General features: G+C 34.6%; 1 long non-coding RNA gene across 1 annotated transcript; it reads left to right on the top strand.

The window, feature by feature from the left end:
• Positions 1-3580: 3580 nt before the first annotated feature.
• Positions 3581-4959, top strand: LOC123716756. Its single transcript, XR_006754609.1, has 3 exons — positions 3581-3679; positions 4181-4300; positions 4856-4959. It is a non-coding gene; the product is annotated as an uncharacterized LOC123716756 (long non-coding RNA).
• The last annotated feature ends 640 nt before the right edge of the window (positions 4960-5599 follow it).

Below are 5599 nucleotides of genomic sequence, written 5' to 3'. Positions count from 1 at the left end.
ACAAATAAAGAGAGTGTCTGTCACAATACGCAGATAAACAACTCAGAGATATCCTTTCCCAATTTGACGATGAAAAAAATTTCACGAGTGCAGAACATTACAATAAGCAAAATGATAAAATGTACGCTCACAGTTCTAAAGAAGCTGGTCAAGTGGTCGGAAAGATACAACGTGGTCATCATCCAACGTGGTCAATGGTTTGGTGGGCCGTGTCTCATCTAGGAGTCACACAACTATTTTTTGTGAAAAAGGAGTGAATACATCAGCCAAAGTATACACTTTTTTTTCTTATCAAGCTACAGGCTAGGATTATGTTGTGAAACCTCTCAGCAATTCACATTTAAAAATATACCGTGGACTTTCCAGCACGATTCTGCACCTGGTAACAAGGCACGAGCCTAGCTTGGCTTGAAACCATTGTTCCGGACTTTAATAAGAGCTGAAGGCTGGCCCTCATCTAGCCCGGACATCTAATGATTGCTTAGTTTTAGAGGACATGGCCTCTAAATGATACGGCGACATTAACTTTCTTAAAATATATTTGAAGAAAGCAATGGCAAAATTTCCCTTGGAAACAGTGCGTAAATCCATAGATTCGTGGCCAAACAAATTAAAGACCTGTCAAAGGCGCCCACTTTGAATAGATTTTTTTATTCTATGCTGAGACTTATATGTTAGTTATGTTCGCACAAATAGCTGGTGTATTACGGTGGCTAGAATCGGCCGTTTTAAATATTTTGCGAAAAGATCGTGTACAGGCCCTTCTATCAGAAGTGACGCGTTAGAGGATAGAATGAAAGATTTATATAAATCGTATCAGGCATTACTTGAATTGGGTTTGGAACCGGAGGCGATGGACAAGGTTTGTGGAGACATGGATCAGGCTGAGGTTTTGGCTGATCAAATTAGGGAAGCCGTTGGTATTATTAAATCTTCGGTTAATCAGTCACATAACCTTCAATCGAAGGATAGTTTAACTTCTTCAAGTGGTATTATAGGTAGGTTACCCAAATTAGATTTGCCCCATTTTAGTGGCGATTTAAGCCAATGAGTGGCCAAATTTATTTGATAGTTTAGTGCATTCAAGAGGTGATTTAACATCTGCTGAAAAGTTGGCATATTTGTTAGCTAGTCTCACCGGGGAGGCTAAAGGGTTAGTCCAACATTTATCATTTGTGGACAATAATTATAATATAGCCAGAGATTTACTTATGCGGTGTTATCAAAACATACGAAGGCTGGATAGCCACGTAGATGTCATATTAAAATTACACAGTAATGTGCAGAGCCACAACTTAAGAATTAAAGTTTTAAATCCTTTATTAGTGGTAATTAATGCCTTAAGGGGTTGTTTTAATTTGCCTGTAGATCGTTGGTCTTTTCTTTTATTGCATACTGCTGCTTAGTGGCTGGCTTTCGTATCATCTAAAAAATCTAAAGTGTAAAAGTGTTATATTATTGTGAAGTTATGTTGATTTAACACGTTTTCTTTAAAACGATTTTTCTGTACTTTTATTGGAACAATAAATTTAGACAAACGGGAATACGTAGTTATTAGAACCTGGTATTTATCCGTATATAAAAATAAGGCTCTTTATGTAGTGATAAAATTAGGTGAAAATATTAAAAAGAATTTATAAGTCAAAGGAAAATGAACACAGTTTATTTGGAATACAATTGTAGGGTTTCATCTCTTTGTTATGTAATAGGTATTGTTTCAAAGTATAACAACAATATTTATAAATACCAATATAAAATTCAATCATTCTGAATTACTAGCAGTTCCTCAAAGTAGGGCATAGAACGGACAAGAGGACTAGCAAGCTGATTTGAAGCTTTATACTACTCTTTCTTGAGTCTCATTCAGTACTGACGTTCATATCTCAAATCAGAAAAGCCTTACATTGTACATATAAGTACATTCTGAACTCGAATTATTATTAACATTGATTCGAAGCTACATTCTCCTTGTACATGTAATAGCCTAAACTGGTTTTCTAAAATAACTTCGCGTCTAACTAGACGTCTCTTTGGATAGAACTAATGTAATATTCAGGATCCTTCTATTGTATTTTGTTCACAGTTTCAACGTGAGAAAGAACACAAACTATGAAAGTGTCCTAAAGCTTTATTTATCCATTTCGTTTTTTATCTGTTACAATATTGGGATAATCTAAATAGTACTTAGTGTGTTGATGCATTTTTTTTTTAAATAGGGGGCAAACGGGCAGGAGGCTCACCTGATGTTAAGTGATACCGCCGCCCATGGACACTCTCAATGCTTTAAGATCGTGTATTATTTTCTATAGCAGTTAAAACAAATTCGCTCTTCTAATTTTTTTAAATAATCGTCGATATGATTTAATATTAAAATGGCGTATGCAGATGTAATGTATGCAGATCCAAAAAAAGTCGACTGAGGCTGATCAGATTAACAAATGATCATGAAACAGATACCGAAATCTGAGGCCCAGTCCTAAAAAGGTTGTAGCGCCACGGATTTATCTTTCATACGAGTGCAGACGGGGTCCAAACCCACGAGTTCAAGGTTGAGAAACCCCTAAACGTTTACATTTAAGAAAACGAGAAATTTATGAAATTATAATTAGAAATAATTGAAATGAATTATGAAAATATACAAAATATTCATTGTATTGCTTTATTTCAAGCTTGGCGAAATCGAAGATTGTGTATTTGCAAAGTTTATTTGTATTGAGATCCATATTAAAGGTAAGGTTCTATTGTTAGAAAAGCTTATATTTGTCCTTCATTCGTTCGGTCAGAAAAACCTTTTTATCAGTACTAAAATCTTAATAACTTTCTACGAAAGTAGTTATTTTGTGCAAATATAAAAATCTCCTTTTTGGATTAAATAACGAGGTCTTGCAAGGTCAACTGGTTACCATAAAATGTGAGGTATGCAATATAATACGATCTGAACTTTTAGTTTATTCTTCTGGCAAGTCAATCGATGAACGCCTTGATTATTCTCTGAAGTTAATTGATAGGTACTAAACGTTCGCCCAAGAACGTATTTAAGGCGGTTTTTGTATAACGACTTATATTACCGCCCCTACATTTACCTGCGAAACGCATCAATGTCTTTGTGCACAAGAGTGATGCAGGATTTTCATACAACGCATAATAAAGCTACGGAAATTTAACTCTAAACTAAACTAAGACGATTTCTACACAACCTACCACATGGATGTATTATATTGTATATGTATTATATTGTTATAGCCACCATCCGAAGGAGAGCTTGCCGCTCCAGCGAGTGTGGTTAGCCGCATGCATAGGCTTAGAAATCTTCGAAAAGGAACTAGAGTAAGTAATAAATCGTCATTTAAATATATTTTCTGTTTCACAGATAATATGAATTATGTGAAAATTTTATTGTACTGTCCTAATTATTTTTACCCTGCAATTATTTTGAAATATATCTCGCTATTCTGTGGTCGAAATTGATTACTTGGATTGATCATTCTGTTAATAATTAATTTTTATTTTTTTCAGCCACAGACGCTATTTAATGACAAGGGAAAATATCCGACCTTAACACGAATGTCCTACTGTCAATGTAGGCTACCACGCGTTTTTACCAGCGTTTTCGAGCGGTTTGGTTGGACACATGTGGCGTTATTGCTTGACAAATCTGATCTCTTTTCACTAACAGTTGGTGAGTATTATTATTTTTTATTTTCGTCTAGTTGCCATACTAAAGTTTTACGACTGTACCGCTTGATCTCACTTATTCCTAGTTCCCGTAATATCGAAGGATAAATATGTCTAGCTAAATATCAAAAAGAGATTTTATTTTATCTGCAAAAAGCTGTCAGGAGACGTGACGCCATTTTTTCACATAATTACAGAAATATTGACTCTAGTATACTTTACAATTTGGTAAATCAAATCGCATTTAAATGTGCTATTTGACTAATATGTAAAATTACAATATTGAGCTGGAATGCTTACATTCGAAATTGCCACGAAGGTCAAAATATCCAATTTCGTCAGATTACAAAAGAAAATAAAACCAAACTACCAAACCAGTCTACGGCAACAACCATACTTTTTAGTACTTTTCATACTACATATTACCCGTATTTTTATTAAAGTTTTTCATTTTCTACCAACAAAAATGGGTGTTTATTAAAACTTTTGGCTTTCTGTTATTTAGGTAAAAGTTTGGAATGGGGCTTGAGGAAAGAGGGAGTGCTGAAAGCTGTTCGGGAATTAGACGGTAACGAGCGTGAGTCGTGTGAAGCCCTACTGCGGGATGTCAGTATGTACGCACGAGGTAAATTGTCATTCTTTTAACGTCAGTCAATAATTATAGTAAGTGGCATTTTATATGGTAAGCGACTTTTAAAGGAGAACAAAAATCGTTTTCTTTTCCGTTTGCTAACATCGTGAATGTTATATTATTTACAAAAATAAATAATTATATTTGAAACTGAAGCGACATTGCAACATTTATAGTGACATTAAGACACTTCGCGCCATTTTACGTCAGATGACAATTTACGAGTAATAACGTATCGATGAATATTTATGAAGAAACACTTGCATATGCAACTGTTTCATGGTCTAGCTTAGAATGTTCGACTGCACATCATGAATGTCGAGTTGAAATCTCAATTTAAGTAAAAAACTAAATAATAGATTTGTCATAAGAGGAAATTTTTAATTGAAGATTGTTGTAAAATATTACAATATTTTCATCAGTGTTGGTTCTTTCTTTCTAAAACTAAAAAATACCTTTGAAAACCCCATTACATAGCAATTACAAAGAACAGAAGAAAACGTGTTTTATTTTAAATCAATTATATTTTCCCTTATCTTGTGTGTACAGTTGTTATACTGAGTGTTCGAGGCTCGCTGGTCCGTGAGTTCCTGTTGGCCGCCCACTCCCTAGGGATGACGAGAGGGGAATGGGCTTTTCTTGACGTTGAGATATTTCAGGTATTTGCTTAATTTTTAGTAATAATAATTTCTAATGCGATAACACGCTCTATTCAAGAATACAAAGGATGCACAAAACGATTAACAAAAATTACCTATAAATAATTGATAAAACAGACAAAACTATGTTTTCCATTTAAGAAATATTGTTTTTAAACAAAAGAAATCCTGCTGGACCTGTAAAACTTATGTAACGTTTTTACATTTTGTATAAAGGGCGCAAGTCTTTTAAGACTTGGTACGCTCTTTTATTGAAGGAACTAAGTCGAATTGGTTCGAAAATACATTGGTTGGCAACTGCTTACACATAGACGTGTTGAATTTTCTAAAAAAAAATCCGTGACTGCGTAAGTCTATTTTTCTGATTTGGTAATCAATATTCTACAACAATAGCGTTGCAAAGCTTACATTATCTTAATAATACAAATTATTTGGGACTCCGTCAAATAATATCAGGAGTAGGGAATGCAATCCCGTGTATTTTTTCGGGATCAATCCCGAAGCATAATATGACGAGATCCCGTTCGAGATTGACGGGATTGGGCTGCAATGGTCAGTGATTCTACACACATCCGCTCGGGACGCTTCACGCGACATTGCACATTACATAGGGTACATTGCAATGGACATTATA

The sequence above is a fragment of the Pieris brassicae genome, chromosome 11, assembly GCF_905147105.1.
Source record: "Pieris brassicae chromosome 11, ilPieBrab1.1, whole genome shotgun sequence".
Lineage (NCBI taxonomy): Eukaryota > Metazoa > Arthropoda > Insecta > Lepidoptera > Pieridae > Pieris > Pieris brassicae.
This window is presented reverse-complemented; position numbering and strand designations above follow the sequence as displayed.